Genomic DNA, 20,683 nt, shown 5'->3' with positions numbered 1-20,683 from the left:
TACTCTAATTTATTCACATGTTGAGCTCAGAGGTAATTCAAAGAGGGGAATTTTACTTTCAATATCTTCAGGGAAGCTTCGTAGTTGTTCCCAAGAGCTGACAACACTAAACATTGTGCCTGAAAATCAGGAACTTTTCAAGAACTCTGCCTGTATCCCAGAACATTCCTAATCTCTAGGCCTGATTTTTCTGAGGGCCCTATGTTTACCTTCTATTTTTTTTAATGTTTATGTATTTTTGAGAGGGGGAGGGGGCAGAGAGAGAGACACAGAATCCAAAGCAGGTTCCAGGCTCTGAACTGTCAGCACAGAGTCCAACGAGGGGCTCGAACTCACAAACTACAAGATCAGGACCTGAGCTGAAGTTGGATGCTTAACTGACTGAGCCACCCAGGCACCCCCCTATGTTTACCTTCTTAGCACAGACTGAGAGGTGGATGACCAGTGAGCAAGGTATTAAATGTGTTGTTACAGGTTGCTGCTTTTCCTGGATCCTGGTAAATGACTACATGAGCTAGATTGTTATGATTGGGAAATGCTAGGATAAAATAGGCAGAGAGGGAAAGGTTAGGACCTGAGGTCCCTGGGTGGGGGAAAAACACATATTTTGGAACAATGCTGGGAGCATTTGACCACAGCAAACCCCCTCGGGCTTAACGTTCCTCTTAAGAACTTAACACACCACCTACTCTCCCTCAGGTTCCCATCAGGAATTTGACTATCAAAATACCTAACTAACAAAAGTAAACCATAAAACTTGTGTTACATGAGGGACAGTATGACCATAGTCTGACTCCTCACACAATGGAGTCGAGCCAATCAGGAATGGACAAGCCAGGACCTAGAGTTATCTAGCCAGTAAGGGTAGAACCTGAAAAGGAACAAGGGAGAAGGGAAGGGAGGGCTGACCAGAATCTTATAAAACAAAGACCCTTGCCTGTTGTTGCAGAAATTCACTTTCAAAATGTCCCTTCTCTGCAAAAGAGCTTTCATACTATTCTTCCTTTCTAATCTTTAATAAACTTAAAAAAGATTTTTTAATGTTTATTCATTTTTGAGAGACAGAAACAGAGCACAAGCCAGGGTAGGCCAGAGAGAGAGAGGGGACATAGAATCCAAAGCAGGCGCCAGACTGAATTGCCAGCACGGAGCCTGATGTGGGGCTCAAATTCACAAACTGTGAGATCGAGATTGTGACCTGAGCCGAAGTCTGATGCTTAACCAACTGAGTCACCCAGGCATCCCTACTCTATTACACTTTTGCCTGCTGCTCATTTTGTTTTGTGTCCACCCCTTCATTCTTCAAAGCGGTGAGAACGAATCCCAGGTATTGAGGTAAAAAATCCTGGAACATTATGGGATAGGATCACAGAAAATATTTTGATATGTCAGCATGTATTTACTAAGCACCTATAATTTATTTGAGACATAGCACTGATACTATTTTGCTCTATGGTATCTGTATGAGTGGAATTCTAAAGTTATCGAAATAAAGTAAGGAGAAATTTCTTATGTTACCTGTAGATTGGTAAGAGTTAAGGTTTGAACTTTTGTACAAAATCCCAATTCATGTGTAATTTGTAGCATTGAGACTTCTATGCATATGCTCACTATATTATACTTACACAGAAACCCTGGTAAACTGTGTTGAACTTGGGTGCATTCTTTTAGGATAGGAAGAACAATCACTGAAACAAAGCATTTTGTCATTTGCCTTTGTGTGGCTTTATTTATTTATTTATTTATTTATTTATTTATTTATTTATTTATTTAATTTATTTATTTATGAGCCAGGGAGAGGGGTAAAGGGGGTGAGAAAGGCAGAGAGAGATGAGAGAGAGAGAGAGATCTTAAACAGGCTCTGTGTTCAGTGCAGAGCCTGACTCGGGGCCCAATCTTATGACCTTGGGATCATGACCTGAGCCAAGATCAAGAGTTAGACACTCAGGGGTGCCTGGGTGGCTCAGTTGGTTGAGCATTCTGACTTCGGCTCAGGTCATGATCTCACGGTTTGTGAGTTCAAGCCCTGCATCAGGCTCTGTGCTGACAGCTCAGAGCCTGGAGCCTGCTTCAGATTCTGTGTCTCCCTCTCTCTCTGCCCCTCCCCTGATCACACTCTGTCTCTCTCTGTCTCTCTCTTTCAAAAATAAATAAACATTAAAAAGTAATTAAAAAAAAAAAAAAAGTCAGACACTCAACCAACTGAGCCATCCAGGGGCTGTGTGACTATTTCAGATAAATAACTCAAAATTTAGTTGGAAAGGGCCAATTTAGTTACTGACCAAACTCTAAAAGAAATGCTAATATGATACTTAATTTTTCTGAAATAGGATTTTTATAAATATTTTGGGGGCACATGACTTACAATAAGACACCTACCTAGACTCATTTTGGTCAATCTCTGTTTTTCTTTGCTCTTTCTAGCAAGTTCTATTAAATAGTCTCAAGATTATTACTAGAAAATTACTAACCTTACCCTAAAATACCCATCCAAAATTATGATGCTTAATGTGATTTATGTATTATTAATATTTTTAATCTGTAGTTTCCCCCGTTTTTGACTTTGAAGTATGCCAGTGGTTTCATTAAAATAGGGTGAATTTTTTTCTCAAAACAGAATATTTAAAAATTTTTATTTTTGTTTTCAGTAGAACATCCAATTATTTACTTAACATAAAAAAGCACATCTCTTTTATGTTGAAACAAGAATATGTGTGTGTGTGTGTGTGTGTGTGTGTGTGTGTGTGTGTGTGTTGCTAGGTTTAGTCATTGACATATAATTTAAGCTTTTGTTTAGGGGTCTGGAGAGGAGTGCTGGTAGACGCAGGTATTCTACCTACGTAATCTTTGAGACTATTTGAAAGAGAAGCAGTGGTGGTCTCGTTTGTTCTCCCAGAGCCAGGGCACTGCTGGCTATAAATCACACAGCTCTTTGGTGTGTGTATTTATGTATGTGTTCTAATAAGGAGAGTGGAACTTTTAAAACAAGTGCTCATATCCCTGTTGAACTTCCCCTGAACAGCTTGAGGCAAGATTTCCTATTTTAGGCTTGTGCTCAGATTCCTTTCCACTATTTGGGGAAAACCAAAAACTTCTATTTCCCTTTTTAGAAATGAGATTTGAGAATCTTATTAAAAGGGGTACACCTTAGCCTATAGGCATTTAAGTCACAAGCACTATGAATCATTCTGTCAAGTTAGGACCTGCATTTTCAAACGATGCCTAACCTAGTTCCACATCCAGAGTAGGCACTTGATAAATATTTGGTGAATGATTGAGGCAGTACCTCAGAATCCAAGGACAGTTCTTCAACTGAGAAAGCCTTGTCCTTTCTGAACAATTCACTGCTTTGCAGCAACTAGAGTGAAAGACAAGAAGATCTAATCTTAATCAGTGTGGCTGAGTATAGAAGGAAAGGTGATACCTTAGGCTAACAGCTATTAAGGTTGTAGTGTAAAACTTGATGATGTTACATTAGGAAGTGAATATACAGTCAATGCATTTATTACTGAACAAGATGTGCCAGATGTCATATTTCAGTGCCTGATTTCTCCCTTTTCCCCACCCCCTTTTTCTGGAAATACGGTTGTGCGTTTGCTTCTAACAATTCTGAGGACTTGTTCAAAATTTAGACACAGGTAACACTGCCACAGGATATGGGGGATATAAACATGAACAAGACCTTATTCCCTCTACCTTTTCGGATAAGTCCATTTTTTTTCACACTAAAATATCCAGTTGATACACTGAAGTAGAGTGCAAAAAGAAGGGTTTAAGAATCATATTGGTTGAAATCTTAGCTCCCCTACAGATCAGCTATTTGCCCTTGGGCAAATTATCCCTTAACGTCTAAAATGGGAATAGTTAACAGGCATCTTAAGGGAGATTGTGAAGCTTAAATGAGAGCATAAGTAAAGTACTTTATTTTATGAATGCCCAAACCAATCTAGTACCAGATCACGTTCTTCCTTTTATGTAGCACTCTGCCTCTAATAGGTGGTCAAATGTTTGTCAGGCTCCCTGATTAGTAACTCTTTCTAGAAATGATGTGAGAAACAAAGGCAAGCTGAGGGCAAAGCACAAGCTAACAGCTACCCCCCACCCCCCAAGGTGGGATATGTGTGACATTCCTCAAGCACTCCTGGCTGCCCAAGAACAAAGGAAAGGGAGAAAAAAGTGGTTAACTGATAAAGATCACAGTGATGCCTCTATCATGAGCCTCTATCAGCTTGCAATGGTCTTTTTTTTTTTTTAAGTTTATTTATTTTGAGAGAGTGAGAGAGCACAAGCAGGGGAGGGGCAAATGGAGAGAGAGAGAGAGGGAGAGAGAGAGAGAGAGAGAGAAGATCCCAAACGCTCTGTGCTGAGCCGATGAGAGACTTCATCTCATGAACCCGTGAGATCATGATCTGAGACAAAATCAAGAGTCTTAACTGACTCTTAACTGAAATCAAGATGCTTAACTGACTGAGCTGCCCAGAAGCCCCAGTTTGCAACTGTATTAATGATTTACAAGAAAAAAGCAATCTTATCAATAGTCAAACTTCTAGAAACCTATAGATTGAATTTCCTAGGACCCTGACACCACCATCCCTTCCGTAGGATAGAAAAATCTTATATAATCAGTCACTCCTCACAACCCAAGGGCAGCTATTTCTGTCCTCTGTCAATGGGTCCTGTCCTTGTGCTTTAATAAAGACATTTTTTTGCACTGAAGACGTCTCAAGAATTCTTTCTTGGCCATTGGCTCCAAACCCCAACACTTTAAACCACATCAGATCTAGCTGAAAATTTAAATAAATAGTGCTTGGTTCTTGCAGTGGTATTGAGAATCAAATTTAAGAAGCGGACTCTCAGATGAACTATACTGGCAAAAACCATACTGGCATTTCCAGGATATATTGTATCTGCCCACTTTTTCAATTTAAATACTCCGTAAATTTTTTTTTTTCTTTTTGATATCAAGACCCTGGGTAACATTAATTTGTGTTTATATTCATTTGCCTGTCACATCACTGAGAGAGTTTCTTAATGAAGACTTTCTTATAGGAGTTAATCAGGACTAGTTAAGCTTTGCATAAACTGTTTTCCCTGAATTCGTAAATACTTTTCTTAGAACCTTTCCTTCACACGATAGCTTCTTTTATCTTGAATTAGATTAAATTTTTCCTGTTCTTAAGTGTTTTTGATGTTTATTATTACCGCTCTTTCTTATGTCCTTTCCCTCAGTCTGGAGGCCCAGCTCACTCTTGGCATTTGGCCCTTATGAAGGCGAGGTTCTTACAGGTTTGTATCACTGTATTCTTAACTCTTCTACATCGTTATACCCACTGAATACTCAATTCAGCTGGGTTAAGCATCATGTATATTTGTGGAATCGACTGCACTGGTGGGGTCGGAAAGTGAGGTTCTGTTGTCATGGGCCTTGCAACTAATAAAAAGGGTAATAAAAAACCAAATCTGTGAACAAGTTAAGTAACTGTAAAATGCTCCAAGGTATATCAGCATCACAGAAGGAGAAATCAAAAATGGGGCAAATAAGCAGCTGGAGTTTTCAGGAAGAAAGTGAGGCCAGGAAGAGCGGAGAGAAAAGGGGAGGCTAGATTTATTTCATTTGCGTTCAGTAATAAATTGTCAGGAAAGAGTATTATAGAGGCGATTCTAATGAGCAGAGGACTTCTCGATTCCGAGGCGACAGCCCCCTCCGCGCTATTTCGGGACGCGGGGTCACCGGCCAGCGACCCGTCTGCGTCCCGGCTGCTGGTCTCTCACCCAATCGCCAGGCCAGCTCTTCCTCCGAGTCCAGCAGGTCCTTGGAGGGCAGGCCAGAGCCTGTCTGTCTAGGCAGGTCCCCACCTCTCCAGGCTCGGGCCCGCCCAGCCGACTCTCCCTTTGGCTCAGGCACCTGCCTGGCCGCCCCTCGGCGGGGTCCTGAGGCGCCTCGGAGGAGCGCGATGATTGGTTGCCGCTCGGGGCTGGAGCTCTGCTCCAGCGCCGCTTGACAACCGCAGTCTGCAAGAGGCTGAGCCGGGCGGTCCTCGGGAGGGGCAGACGCGAGGAAGGACGGCCTGACGATCTGATGGATTGACGCGCGGGCGGCAGGAGGGAGGACCGACGCCAAACCCAGACATAGACCTCCGCCCTCGCGCTCCAGCCCCAGCCCGGACCCGGCCGCGTCGGGGCCCCGTTCGCCGGCCTCACAGCCGCTTTCTCCTCAGCCGCTTCTCTGGACTCGTCCGGGAACCCTCAGGTGAGTGACTCCGGGAGGCGGAGGCGGGGTCGGCCGCGTCGCACCTCGGGTTGCCATGGTCACCAGTCGCCACCTGTCACCAGCTGACAGGGCTCCGACCCAGGCGGCCCTTGGCCCAAAGGGCGGCGTTTGCGGCCCGGGAGAAGGGTCTCGGGTAGGCTTCGGTGCCTCCTGGGTGGGGACTGGGGTCGTTGAGTGAGGCCCCGGCGCCGCCGGATGAGGACCTGGGAACTGCCGGCCCCTATTTCGAGACCGCCTGTCCTGGACCACACCTTCCCCTCTCTTCCAGCCCGGCTCTGGGGTAGAGCGACACCCCTCGCCTGGTACCGTCGGCCCCGGAGCGGGGAGCTAGCGCAGGACCAGTGCCCACCTCGCCGCTGCTGAGAGGCGGGAGGGGAGCTGGCTGCGTTGATTTCTTCCTTCCTCGCCCGCGGCCGAGCCTTTGCGAGAACTGAGGGGCGCGCTCGCGTCCCTGTCTGGGCACGCCTTGGCCGGGAGGAGGGGAGGAAGCTGCGGGGCTGGGAACCGAGCGGCGGCGTGGGGCAGCTCCGCGGGGCCGGCTTTGGCCTTTCTTACGTCAGTGGTTCTGTGGGTGCAGCCTTTGGGGGTCTGGGCGGGGGGCGGGGAGAGGGGAATCGACTGGGTTTGGAACCCGGCTTTGCTGGGGCTGAGGAGCGCCGGCGTAGAAGAGGCGGGAGGCTGTAGAACTCTAGGGTTCAGCCGGTGTCTTGTATTGGGGAGAAAGATTGGGGCTCCAGCTCTGGGGCGAGGCCTTGGGCAAAAGGGGCAAGGTAGGCTGGGCGGCATTTGAACAGCATTTGATTTTTTTTCATCTCTATACCCAGACGTGCAGTCAGTAACCACGCATGGTATCTGAGCGGAGCGTTTTTGGCAACTTGGTTCTCTGCATAATGAAAGGAGAAGCCTTTGTTCCACCCAGATTCATAGGTTGTGATCTAACACTTATTTGCCTCCCTTTGTTGTAGACTTCATAGAATGCTTCAAGAAGTTAATGGCACAGAAATTAACATGTAGGCTTTAAATATGCTACAGATCTTTTTTCACAGTAAATCCAAGTAGAATCTTTTTTGTCTCCGGTGTTGGCTTGAGTTGCATTGAAATTTTACTAGGAAGGAGAAACGCCTAAGAGCCCATTTTCCTTTATATGGCATATTCTAGGGGTCTCATTTAGGACAAAGATGTAATGAACAATTTTACCTTAGGTTTTAGGGGGGAGATTGCTTCCACACAAAAGGAAAATTATTATACAGTGCGGGAAAAGACAAGCAATTAAACCATTAGCAGTATATTGTCAGGTAAAAAAAAAAAAAAAGCACCACAGAACACTGGAACTTACATGCCATGATAATATGTAATTTTTTGTGAAGGGATTTCAATGTTTACCTCTTCTTCCTACCTTCTAATTCTTTTTTCTTTCTTTCTCTCTCTCTCTCTTTTAAAGCCAGTATTAGGACTATATCATTAGAGAACAGGGGTATTATTCTAAGTTCCTAGTTACATACTTGTGTTCAGCCTCTGTTTCTGTTTGTGAAATTATCAGTTACTGAATGGACAGCATGGGATATGGTTGATATATACTGTAGTTTGAGAAATACTTCAAAATAAGTATGAAAAGATGCAGTTTTCCTTAGCAAATCAGTAAGCTGGAAATCAGATTGCCTGGATTTAAGTGTCATTTAGCTATTGATTACAATCATGGAAGAGCTACTTAACCTACTGTTGAGTCTAATATCTAGATCTGTAAAATGGGGATAATACCTACTGTTGTTTTAGTCTGGAATGGGCTCTAAGTTGAACAAGATAGTCTGTTTGAAAGCACTTTGGAAAAAAATTAAGGCATCTGTTGATTACCTCTTTTTTTTTTTTTTTTTTTTTTTAATTTTTTTTTCAACGTTTTTTATTTATTTTTGGGACAGAGAGAGACAGAGCATGGACGGGGGAGGGGCAGAGAGAGAGGGAGACACAGAATCGGAAACAGGCTCCAGGCTCCGAGCCATCAGCCCAGAGCCTGACGCGGGGCTCGAACTCACGGACCGTGAGATCGTGACCTGGCTGAAGTCGGACGCTTAACCGACTGCGCCACCCAGGCGCCCCTTGATTACCTCTTAATAGAGTGGAGCATTGGGAAGGATAATTAAAATACTCTGCATGATCTATTTAGTATTTTGAGGCCCAAGACCTTATTTCTTATAATGGCCTTACAGGGCTCACAGGAACTATTAAGGTGCATCCATCCTTACTCTTTAATGGAGGTTCTTTATTACCATGGTGACATGGAAAAAGGGTGTTTCTTTCCTATATGTGTGCAAGGATTGCTTTCCTGCTTTCAGTACGATTTTCTTATATTTAGAGAATATAAGGTAGATTTCAGAGACTTCAAAGAAATTTCATGCTTAAGGGACCCTGGGGATGTGTTCAGTCTTTTTCTGCCCCTATGGAAAAAAATTTAAGAAGCATTGCCTTAGACTCACTCAGCTAATGAATCACTACTTAGCACAGGAAATAAGTTGAATTTCAGTTTCTAAAACTTTGACACTAGGCTTATTATTCTGATTATCCCCTCTTGTTCCCCCCGCCTCCTGTAAATGTCAGAATATTGTAGTGGAAAGGTCAAAGGATTTTAGTCATATACACCCTCTTGTCCCATTCATAAATACCATATAGGAGTATTAAGGGCCTGACATAGTAAATGCACAGTACATGTTAGTAGCTTTTCCTTTCCCATCTCTGCATGTTAGGATATTAACAATCTCTCAAACCCATTCTTAACAGGAAACCCTATTATTCCTCTGAACTTCCATGGCATTTCATTTGTAATTCTTTTATGGTGCTCTTTATATTTTATGCATATTACTTTTATATAGAAGACTTGAATCCAGGTCTTCAAACTCCAAGTCCAACGCTGGCCCATACCTAAGGATACTTTTTTATTCTGTGTAATTTTGAAACCATTACATTGAATAGTCAAAGCTTATATATTTCAACTGATTTTTCTTGCTTTTTTTGTTTTTTGTTTTGCTTTTTGCTTTTTAATTTGTTTCTGTTTGGGTAAAAAGCTATCCTTACAAAACACCACACACTACCTTATAAATCTTGCTTTCATGTTTTGTCGTCTTCACTGTAGTAACTCAGTGATTGTATTCCTGGGACGCAGCATGGTACTAGCACAGAGTAGATACTCAAATATTTTTATTATTACTATTTTAATATTTGTTTATTTTTGACAGGGTAGGGAGAGATTTAGCAGGGGAGGGGCAGAGGGAGGGGGGACAGAGGATCTTTGCTTACAGCAGAAAGCCCCATGTGGGGCTTGAACTCACGAACCAGGAGATCATGACCTGAGAAGAAATTAGACACTTAACTGACTGAGCCACCCAAGCGCCCTGATACTCAAATATTGTTAAACAAATACTGACCTCAAACAAACATTATCATAAGTAAGAGTCTCTTCCTGTGGCATCTGCAACATAATTTGATCTAATCAAGCTTCCCAATATTTTGTTTTATTTTTTTTTTATTTTATTTTATTTTTTAATTTTTTAGAGAGAGAAGAGAACATGTGAGTGGGGGAGAGGAGTAAAGGGGGAGAGAGAGAATCTTTTTTTTTTTAATGTTTATTTACTTTGAAAGAGAGAGGGTAAGAGAGTGTGTGCATGTGTAAGCAGGGGAGGGGAGCAGAAAGAGAGAGGGAAAGAGAATCCCAAGCAGGCTCCATGCTGTCAGTGCAAAGCCTGATGTGGGGCTCCATCTCAAGAACCACAAGACACAAGATCATGACCTGAGGTGAAATCAAGAGTCCGGCACTTAATGGACTTAGCCACCCAGGGGCCTCAAGCTTCCTAATATTTTAAAATTACACCTAAAATATATTTAAAACCAGGGTTAACTTTTTCTAAAGTAAATTTTTACACTTTATCCACAGCACAGTAGCTCTCCCATAGCATGTTTTTAGTAGCTCTTTTGTCATACTGGTTTTACCATGGGTATGAACTCTGAAGGGGAGAAACTTATATTTATTAAGCACAATTCACATGCTTGCCACTCTGCCTGGACCTTTATCTTGTTTTGCAAGTCAACACCCTATTTTATAGAGAAACAGTACTACATGAAAAAGGACATAAACATTTTATACTATTTGATACATTGACTTAAATAATGAATTCTATAAAATGAACAGATTTCTATGGCTAAGTATGTTTTGTGACTTTTGTTGATGTATTGAAAAAGAAAATAGAATCTTGTAATAAAATTTTTGAGAAAACTTTACAGAACTGAACTAAAATTGGAGGCTTAATGTCCATTTTTTGGTTTAACCTTTTTTAAAATGTTATTTTGAAAGCCTGGAAATTGCGTTGGATTGGTTTTCTTTCCAACTTCAAGAGAAGCTTTAGAAATTAAATTCTGGGAAGTGCAAAAACAGTATCTGCTGAGCAGATGATGATGTAAAGCAACTTTAGGTGTTTGGGTGTGTTTGTTATATAGTGCACACATCATGGGAAGTGTTGATTTCAATGTATACATTGAAATACCATACCTGGAGTGTTGTATTCTATTTTGGATGTTTTAAGAGAGTGATTAACACATGTTAGGAAGAGAATGATTAGAATGGTAGGGGTTCTGTAAGCTATATGAAGAATTGCTAAAGCGTATAGGAAAATAGACATGATTATTGGTCAGATTCAAATGTGTGAAAGTTTGAAACATAACAAACTTTTATCATGATGACCCGAAGACGTGAATAACTAGATGAAAGTTGCAAGAAAGTAGATTTCATTTCAGTATTAGGAAAGCAAAATTTTTATACTTGTGAAAAAATTAAATGAGTGTTATCTATTGTTACAAATTACCTTTTCCAAAACAGTCACTTAAAACAACAAATATTTATCTCACTGTTTCTGAGGGTCAGGAATCTGAGCACAGACCTGCTGAGTGCCTCTGATTTAAGATCTCTCTTGAGGTTCGGTCAAGCTGCCACAGAGGCTTTGGTGTCATCTGAAGACACAAATCAGGGATGATCTCCTTCTAAGCTCAGTGGCTTGGGTCTCTGTTCCTGTGGGCTGTTGGACTGAAGGCTTCCATTCCTTGCCAGCAGGTGAGTGGAGGCTTCCCTCAGTTCTTTGTCACTTGGATCTTTCCACAAGGTTGCCTCATGACATGGCAGCTGGCTTCCCCCAGAGTGAACATTCTGAGAGAGAGGACACACGCCTGCACTCAGGACTCACACTACTATCTTTTTACAAATCTTGGAAGTGACAGCCCAACACTTCTGCTATGTTCTTGGGTAGAAGTGAGTCACTAAATCCAGCGCACATTCAAGGGCCAGTGACTACAGAAGGTTGTAAACACTAGTAGGCTCATTGGTGACCATCTTAGAGACTGCCTTCCACAAGTGGCTTGTAAGGGGGGCATAAAAATTTTCTCTCATTGGAGGCATTTATGTAGAGGTTGGCAGACCATCTGTTAGAGGTAAGTTTTGGATATTCTGCATTATAGGAAAGTGGACTAATGTACCTTCCGACTCAATTCTGTGATGAATATATAAAAGGTAAGGAAGTAGAAAAGCTAAGGATGAAAGACTTTAATAGGTAATTATATAGTATATATTCTGATGTACTTAATTCAGTAGTTAATGCTTATATAATTTTGTCTTTTTCAGTACATTTTCAAGTTTTTGTGATTCTTGGTTCAGTACATTTCCTGCTGTGTTTCTGTATGTTGACCTACTGACTTTTAAAAAACCATTTTTTATGTAGTTCAATTTCTGAAGTATACACAAATACCTTAAGTTCTGTTTTTCCCTTTGAAAATAATAAAGTGTGTATGGGAGTAAAACAACATGAAGGACTTTTTTTTTTTTTTTTTTTTTTTTTTTTAAGAGAGAGAGCTCGAGTTGGGGAGAGGGGCAGAAGGAGAGAGAGAGAATTTCAAGCAGGCTCCACGTTCAGTTTAACCCCAGTGAGGGGCTGGATCCCATGACCCCAGCGTCAGGACCTGTGCTTTAATCAAGAGTTGGGTGCTTAACCAACTGAGCCACCCAGGCACCCCATGAAGGACATTCTTCATCTGTTTTACAAAGCACACTTCTGTACCTTGGCTTTAGGTGTGACAGAAAACGATACTAGAGGTCTCATATAATGAAAGGTGAAATTGTGTTCTTAGATAAAACATTATTTTTACCATAAATAAATAAAGTAGAAACACACAAATAAGAAAATAAATAAGGAATATAGTATGAGTTTATATGAATATTTTACTTTGACCTTGGTTGATATAGCATTAATTTGTGCTTGGAGTTAATTTTTATTACAAATATTAAGATTATAAACTTTCTAGGGACACCGGGTGGCTCAGTTGATGGAGCATGTGACTCTCAATCCCAAAGTTGAGTTCAAGCCCCATGTTGGGTGAGCCTACTTCAAAAAAAAAAAAAAAAAGAATATATACTTTCTACATTTCTTATTTACATCTTTATAGGTTGAAACTCTGCCTAATAAACATTTAAATTTTTACCATGAGCTGCTGTGATGATTTAAGTAATAAATCGTTTAAAAAATCTTTTAATTCTTTGTATGATTAACACCTAAAGCTTTTGCCTGTGAGTCAGGAGACCTGGAATTCTTAGTTCTGCCTAATGTCTAATAATTGTGTAATCAAGCAGTGGCACTGTTGCTCACTAGTAAGTGGGATTCTCATTTTAAATTGTTTTAAAGAATAGACTTGCTTTGGTCTGCCCATACCTACTGCTAGGTTTCTCTTGAGTTCAGTGACACCATCTGTGAGTTTTCTGATGAAGCTGTTCAGTCTGAGACCAGAGAACACAGCAAAGGTCTGATAGGGTTTTGTTTTTTTTTTTTAATATTTATTTATTTTTGAGAGAGAGACAGTGTGTGAACAGGGGAGGGGCAGAAAGAGAGGGAGACACAGAATCTGAAGCAGGCTCTAGGCTTTGAGCTGTCAGCAAAGAGCCTGATGTGGGGCTCGAACTCATGAACCTCAAGATCATGACCTGAGCCAAAGTCAGATGCTCAACTGACTGAGCCACCCAGGAGCCCCTGATAGGGTTTTTTGTTTTTTGTTTTTTTAGTTTATTTATTTATTTTGAGAGAGACAGAGGCAGTGCAGGGTGAGGGAGGTGGGCAGAGAGCAAGGGAAAGAGAATCCCAAGCAGGCTTCATGCTGCCAGCACAGAACCCGACACAGGGCTTGAAATCCTGAAACCAGGAGGTCATGACCTGAGCCAAAACCAAGAGCCAGAGGCTTAACCAACTAAGCCACCCAGGTGCCCCAAAGGTCTGATAGGTCTTAAAGAGATCTGCCGAACCATGTTCTAGGCAAGTGAACTAAAAGTGTATTATTTAAGAATAAAAAAATTCTCTACACATTTTGTTTTTTGATATAAAATTCTTATGCAGTAGGGGCTCCTGGATGGCTCAGGTGGTTTAGCGTCCAACTCTTTGATTTCGGCCCAGATCAAGATCTCAGTTCGAGAACCCCATGTTGGGCTTTGTGCTGACAGGCTGCTTGGGATTCTCTCTCTCCTTCTCTTTCTGCCCCTCTCCTACCCCCTCTATCTTGCTTGCTCAAATGCTCTCTGTCTCTCTCTCAAAATAGATAAATAAACATTAAAACAGTTTTTTATATAAATAAAAATAGGGGCCCCTGGGTGGCTCAGTCATTTAAGTGTCTGACGTCAGCTCACGTCATGATCTTGTGATTTGTGGGTTCGAGCCCAGCGTCGGATTCTGTGCTGACAGCTCAGAGCCTGGGACCTGCTTGAGATTCAGTGTCTTCCTCTCTCTCTGCCCATCCCCCACTAGCACTCTGTCTCTCTCTCAAAATGAATAAACATTAAAAAAATTAAATAAAAATTCTTATGCTTTAAATCAACACTGATTTTGCTTTTAGTTGTGCTCTGAAAGCTAAATTGTGTTCAGAGTGAAGCATTTGTAGCAACACACTGTTAAATTTATCTAGGTTTATCTAGGTTTCCCTATATTTGGTGTGGTTTTCATAGATATTTTAAAGACCGAGGTCCATTTTAAAGTTGAAAGTTAAACTCTAGAGCTCTTAGATCTAATTTTTTCTTTTCTTTCCCCTTCCTTCCTTCCTTCCTTCCTTCCTTCCTTCCTTCCTTCCCTCTGGTTCCCTTCCCTCCTATCAGTTTCAATATTCCTTATTTTTTGATGGCAATATTCATTTAGATAACAATTTTAAATTAAGTGGGGTTGATTAAATAAGGGTTAAGAAATATATTTTATTAGACCTGGAGAGATTTTTTTTTTTAAATGATAAGTAGTATCAGGGCACCTGGGTGCCTCAGTCAGTCATCTGACTCTTGACTTTGGCTCAGGTCAGGATCTCATGGTTTGTAGGTTCGAGCACCATATCCCACCGTTTGTGGGGATTCTCTGTCTTTCTCTCTGCCCTGCCCTGGCTCGTGTACTTGCTTGCTCTCTCTCTCTTGGTCTCTCAAAATAAATAAACTTAAAAAAAAAAAAAAAAAAAAAGAACTGATGATCTTCCGGAAACCTTTATTAAAAAAAAGAGAAAAGTAATATCTAATTTTATTTTAGTTTCTTACACAGTTGGGCTAATCCTTTTTGTCTCTCCTATTAAAAGTGCATGTTTAGGGGCGCCTGGGTGGCTCAGTCGGTTAAGCGGCCGACTTCGGCTCAGGTCATGATCTCGCGGTCCGTGGGTTCAACCCCTGCGTCGGGTTCTGTGCTGACAGCTCAGAGCCTGGAGCCTGTTTCAGATTCTGTGTCTCCCTCTTTCTCTGACCCTCCCCTGTTCATGCTCTCTCTCTCTCTCTGTCTCAAAAATAAATAAATGTTAAAAAAATAATTTTAAAAGTGCATGTTTAAAATTCTGGTTAGACTGTTATTAATGCAGGATTTTATCTAGAAGTCTATTTACCCTATTAACATTGTTTAATAGAAAAACAATGTGAAAGATCATAAAATTAGGGTCCTCAGTTGGAATAATTTTTAAAAATTATTTCACTACTGTGAAGTTTTTTCCTTTAACATGTTTAGATGACTCTCCTTATTTTTGTGAAGTATCTTTGCCCTTCTCTTTCTTGGGAATTAGTGTGATATAGCAGAAAGAGCTTTAGCATCTCACAAACTATGGTTCCATTCTTGCCCAGGGTTGTAACCTTTGGCTACTGTATTTCCTTCTTTCCTTTTTCCTACCCTTTCTCCTTTTCTTCCTCTTTCGCTCTCTGCCTATCCTCTCTGTTTCTGTATTTCGGTCTCCCTTTCACAGTCAGAAATTCTAATTTTCATTGCTGCAAAGCTTAGGATTTGAATTGGGGAGGGGGAGACAATTTCTTGTCTGGCTACCAAGATAAGGCAGCCCAGATGCTTGTGGAAAAAATGAAGAGTTGAAGAGTTCTACTTGCTCAGATGTTTGAGGAGCTAATGAAAAATTGATCTAAAGATTAATCATATATATATACGTAATAAAATTAATCATGATTAACATACAAAAATTAATCATATATAATATATATGTAAATATAAAATTTGCCTCCCCTTTGTTTTGCTACCCTGTTAAATAGGTTCCCTCTGGTACTTTAAAGATTTCCTGATTGACATGGATGCTGATATCAAGATGTATGTCCTGATGTACTTCTGAAAGAAGTATTCAGTTGCTGGTGAAATATATGTTTAATCTTTTTTTTATTATTAAAAATCTTTTTTCATGTTTGTTTATTTTGAGAGCGGTGGGAGGAGGGGCCAGGGAGGGGAGAGGAAGAATCCCAAGAAGGGTCCCTAGTGCCAGCTTGGAGCCTGACACGGGGTTCAAACTCACGAACCACAAGATCATGACCTGAGCAGAAACCAAGTTGGTCGCTTAACCAACTGAGCCAGCCACCCAGGTGCCTCTAAATTATTATTATTATTATTTTAAAATTATTATTTTTAATGTTTTATTTGTTTTTGAGAGAGAGAGAGGGGCAGAGTATGAGCAGGGGAGAGGGAGACACAGACTCCGAAGAAGGCTCCAGGCTCTGAGCCATCAGCACAGAGCCCGACATGAAGCTGGAACTGGTGAACCGGGAGATCATGACCTGAGCTGAAGTCTGATGCTTAACCGACTGAGCCACCCAGGCACCCCTATTATTATTATTTTTTAATGTTTATTCATTTTTTGAGAGAGAGAGAGAGAGCGCATGTGCAAGTTGGGGAGGGGCAGAAAGGGTGCGAGGCACAGAGTCTGAAGCAGGCTCCAGGCTCTGAGCTGTCAGCACAGAGCCAGATGGGAGGCTCGAACCCACGAACTGTGAGATCATGACTGAGCTGAAGCCAGATGCTTAACCAATTGAGCCACTCAGGAACCGCATTTTTATTTTTTTAATTTAAATTTTATTTAGTTAACATAGAGTGCAGTATTGGTTTCAGGAGTAGAATTCAGTGATTCATCACTTAACACCCAATGCTCATCACAAGAAGTGCCCTCCTTAATACCCATCACCTGTTCAGCCCATCTCCCACCCACCTACCTCCATCAACCCTCAGTTTGTTCTCTATCATTAAGCATCTCTTGTGGTTGGTTCCCTTTTCTACCCACCCCACCCCCATATGTTCATCTGTTTTGTTTCTTAAATTCCATATATGAATAAAATCAGATGGTATTTGTGTTTCTCCAATTGACTTATTTCTCTTAGCATAATACATTTTAGCTCCATCCTTATGTTTAGTCTTAATGTAAATACTGGGTTAATTTCTTTTTTGTTGTTGTTTATTTATTTTTGAGAGAGAGAGTGAGACAGAACATTAGTGGGGGAGGGCCAGAGAGAGGGAGACACAGAATCTGAAACAGGCTCCAGGCTCTGAGCTGTCAGCACAGATCCGGATGCGGGGCTCAAACCATGAACTGTGAGAACATGACCTGAGCCGGAGTCAGACACCCAACCGACCGAGCCACCCAGGCGCCCCTGGGTTAATTTCTTAAACTTACAAAGCCCAATATCTTCATCTGTTACATGGGGATGAAATTGCCTATCTCATAAGGATCAATTAAACAACATAAGTAAAGATCTTAGAATAGTACCCAATAATTATTTCATTGTAAACATAGCAGTTAATCCTATCTTTGGGATTCTATTCTAGTTACTATCTTGATATAGAAGAGAACCTTTGGAATCTAATCCTGTAATTTTTCATAGTTTTTTTCTTTTTAGAGTTAAAAATTGTATTCATGTAAGAAATGTATGTATAAATATACAAGTAATGCATGGATATATATTGGTTGTAAACCATTCTGATAATACAAATGATGAAGAGTAAAACGGTCCCCCTTCAACTCCTTTCTCTTCCTAGTTTCATGCCCTGCATCCATTACAATTCCTGTCTTCAGAAGTAGCCACTCTGACCAGTTTGATATGTATCCCTCCAGACCTTTCTTTATTTAGACAGATATCAAAAATAAGTGGATGCATTTATATTTATAAAAAAATAAAAATAAGTGGATGCATTAAAAAAATAAGTGGATGCATTTATATTTATCCATTCAACGGATGTTTATTAATAGCTATATTCTGTGATGTGCCTTTGCACTGTGAGGATGCATTAGTATTCTGTACTATGAACTTACCATAATTTAACAATACTGCTATGATGAGAGCTCAGTTCATTACTCATTTTTCTCTATTACAAGCAAATCTTCAAGGAACATCTTTGTATATGTATCTTTGTGTGTATTTGCAAGTACTTTTTTGGGATCAGTTTCTAGAGGTAGAATTAGAATTGGTGAGTCAAAGAGTATAAACATTTAAAATTTTTATAGAGGGGGTGCCTGGGTGGCTCAGTCAGTTAAACGTCCAACTTTGGTTTAGGTCATGATCTCACGGTTCGTGAGAGCCCCCTGCGTTGGGCTCTGTGCTGACAGCTTGGAGCCTGGAGCCTGCTTTGGATTCTGTGTCTCCCTTTCTCTGCCCCTCCCCTGCTCATGCTCTGTCTCTCTCTCTCTCTCTCTCTCTCTCTCTCTCTCTCTCTCTCTCAAAAATAAATAAACATTAAAAACATCTTTTTATAGATAAGAATTTCATGCTGTCAAAGTCTCTTTCAAAAAGTTTGTCCCAATTTACATTTTTAACACAATGTGTGAAAGGGCATTTACCCACACTCTTGCCAAAACTAGGTGTTATCAGGTAGGCCAAAATTAGTAGGCCATAAATGGTGTCTTGTTTTAGTACCACTAGTGAGGTTGAACATGTTTTCATAAATTTTTGGTCTCTTTTGTAGTTCTGTGAAGTGTCTGTGTAGTCTTTGCTCATTGTTCAACTGGAATTTGGGGGGGGGGTACTGATTTGAAGAATGCTACCTATTTGCTCTCATTGGTAACCATTTAACCGTTTATGTGTGTTATGTTTATTCCTGATTTGTCCTTTGTCTCTTGTTTATGACAACTTCTATTAAATGGAAGGTTTACAGTTTACATTTTTAGTACCAGATTTGACCATTTTTTCCTTTACATTTTCTGGGTTACAAGACTTAATTATACAGTCTGAGTCAAAACTAGTTTTGCTTATCTTGTAAATTTTTAGTTCTTTAGCAATTAAATATGTTTTTTAAATTTTTGTGAGTTTCAATATGGAAAGAACACACATACTTTAATCTCATAAAGAAAGATTGAAATAATATTTGAATCAGATCTGAGAAGAGGTCTTGTGTTACCAAAAATTTACAAATCATTCTGAAATATTACTTCTTTACATACCTAATGAATATATTATATTCATTTTATTACTAATACCTTTCATTTACTTGCAATTAGAATTTTCAAGTAATTTGCAATTGGAAATTCTTACTTATATTTCATATTATTATTTAAATTTTTTGAATAGGTAATATTTGTACATAGTACAAAATTCAAAAGGTATAAAAAGGTATGTAGTGGAAAGTCTTACCATTTCTATTCTTTAACTATCCAGTTTTCCTTTAAGACCCTTTAAGAACCATTTTTATCAATTTTTTGTGTCTTTTTTCCCCAGAGATATTTTATGCAGATACACAACATATAGTTTATGTTAATTGAATTCTTTTCTTTTTATAGCTATATTAAGCAACACCTGCTTAAAGATAATTTGGTCTTTAAGCCAAAATTATTCACAGTTCCAGAAAGTAAATTAGAATAATTGATGAATAGAAGAACAGCTGTCAACAATAAGAAGGGACACATGCTGTATCCATGTTATAAACATTAGTTGATTAGCAGACATGACAGAGCTTTGCAGTTAGAAGGGCTTTTGTTTGCTTGCTTATATGATTTAAAACAAATCTATTTTCTTTTTTATTAAACTGACCTTGTATGTTAGAGACTTCTAATTATCCAAGACTTTATATTTCCCCCTAAGAATATATGTATATCAATAACAAGAAGTATATTGAAATGTGACTTAAAGCATATTATAAAACTTAAAGGGAAATCATAGAAATTGCCCAAACTAACCCTCTTATTCTATTTTTAATATATTTTTTATATTTTTAAAACAATTTTTAACGTTTTACTTTTGAGAGAGAGAGAGTGGGGGAGGGACACAGAGAGAAGGGGACAGAAGATCCGAATTGGGCTCTACCCTGAAAGCAGCAAGCTCGATGCCAGGCTTGAACTCACCAAACACTAGAGCCAAAGTTGGCTCTCACCAACTTGAACTCACCAACCTGAGCCAAAGTTGGACACTCAACCAACAGAGCCATCCAGACGCCCCTATTTTTAAAGATTATTTATTTTGAGAGAGAGAGAGACAGAGAGAGACAGAGAGAGAGAGAGGCAGGGAGAGAGGGAGAGAGAGAACCGCAAGCAGGCTCTGCACTGTTAGTGTGGAGCCTGATGAGCAGCTTGAACCCATGAGCTGCGAGATCATGACCTGAGCTGAAGCTGGATGCTTAACTGACTGAGCCACCCAGGTGCCCCTAACCCTCTTATTCTATGTATGAAGAATTGAGGCCCATAGAGGTTAAGTGACTTGCAACATCACATTTATAATTCTGAAGGACCAGACATTTACAGTTAACTGACCTGGCAGCAACTTAAGTTTTTAGAATGCTATTTTATTAAATTTATTGCTCTATTTTTTAAAGGAAAAGGTGCAGTAGTTTTATGTTACAGTTTGGTATTAAAAGGTGTTACAGTTTGGTATTAAAAGGGTTCATGTACTTCATTTTGTTATCTGCATTTTTGTCTGTAAACAGGAATCTTAAGGCACTGTAACTCATTGTTACATGCTCTGTAATACTTGGAAGATTAAAGAGTGTGGTTTTTATTGTGTGGGATGGAGTTGGAGATTAATGGAACTTTTCTTCAGCATTCTTTTCTTGACTGTAAAATTTATAATGGCTGTACCTTGATTCCCTCAATCTTGTACTTGTGAGTCATTCTTAGTTTTGTGCATTTTTCTTCCTT

At 40.1% G+C, this 20,683-nt stretch overlaps 1 protein-coding gene across 8 annotated transcripts in view; it reads left to right on the top strand.

Moving 5' to 3' along the window:
- Positions 1 to 5,957: 5,957 nt before the first annotated feature.
- Positions 5,958 to 20,683, top strand: part of WDR47 (WD repeat domain 47) — a 69,776-nt gene continuing 55,050 nt past the window's right edge. For 2 of the 8 annotated variants that reach the window (XM_042953234.1, XM_042953228.1), the window contains exons 1-2: positions 5,958 to 6,250; positions 11,178 to 11,363. The gene's annotated coding sequence lies outside the window, so the exon portion shown is untranslated. Of the gene's footprint in view, positions 6,251 to 6,389; positions 6,405 to 11,171; positions 11,364 to 15,833; positions 15,889 to 15,910; positions 15,930 to 20,683 lie in introns of those variants that run through there. The other 6 variants (XM_042953232.1, XM_042953227.1, XM_042953231.1 and 3 more) reach the window with 5 other exon arrangements.

Source organism: Panthera leo, chromosome C1, assembly GCF_018350215.1.
Source record: "Panthera leo isolate Ple1 chromosome C1, P.leo_Ple1_pat1.1, whole genome shotgun sequence".
NCBI classification, from domain to species: domain Eukaryota; kingdom Metazoa; phylum Chordata; class Mammalia; order Carnivora; family Felidae; genus Panthera; species Panthera leo.
Note: the sequence above shows the minus strand (reverse complement) of the source record. Positions and strands in the feature narration are given on the sequence as shown.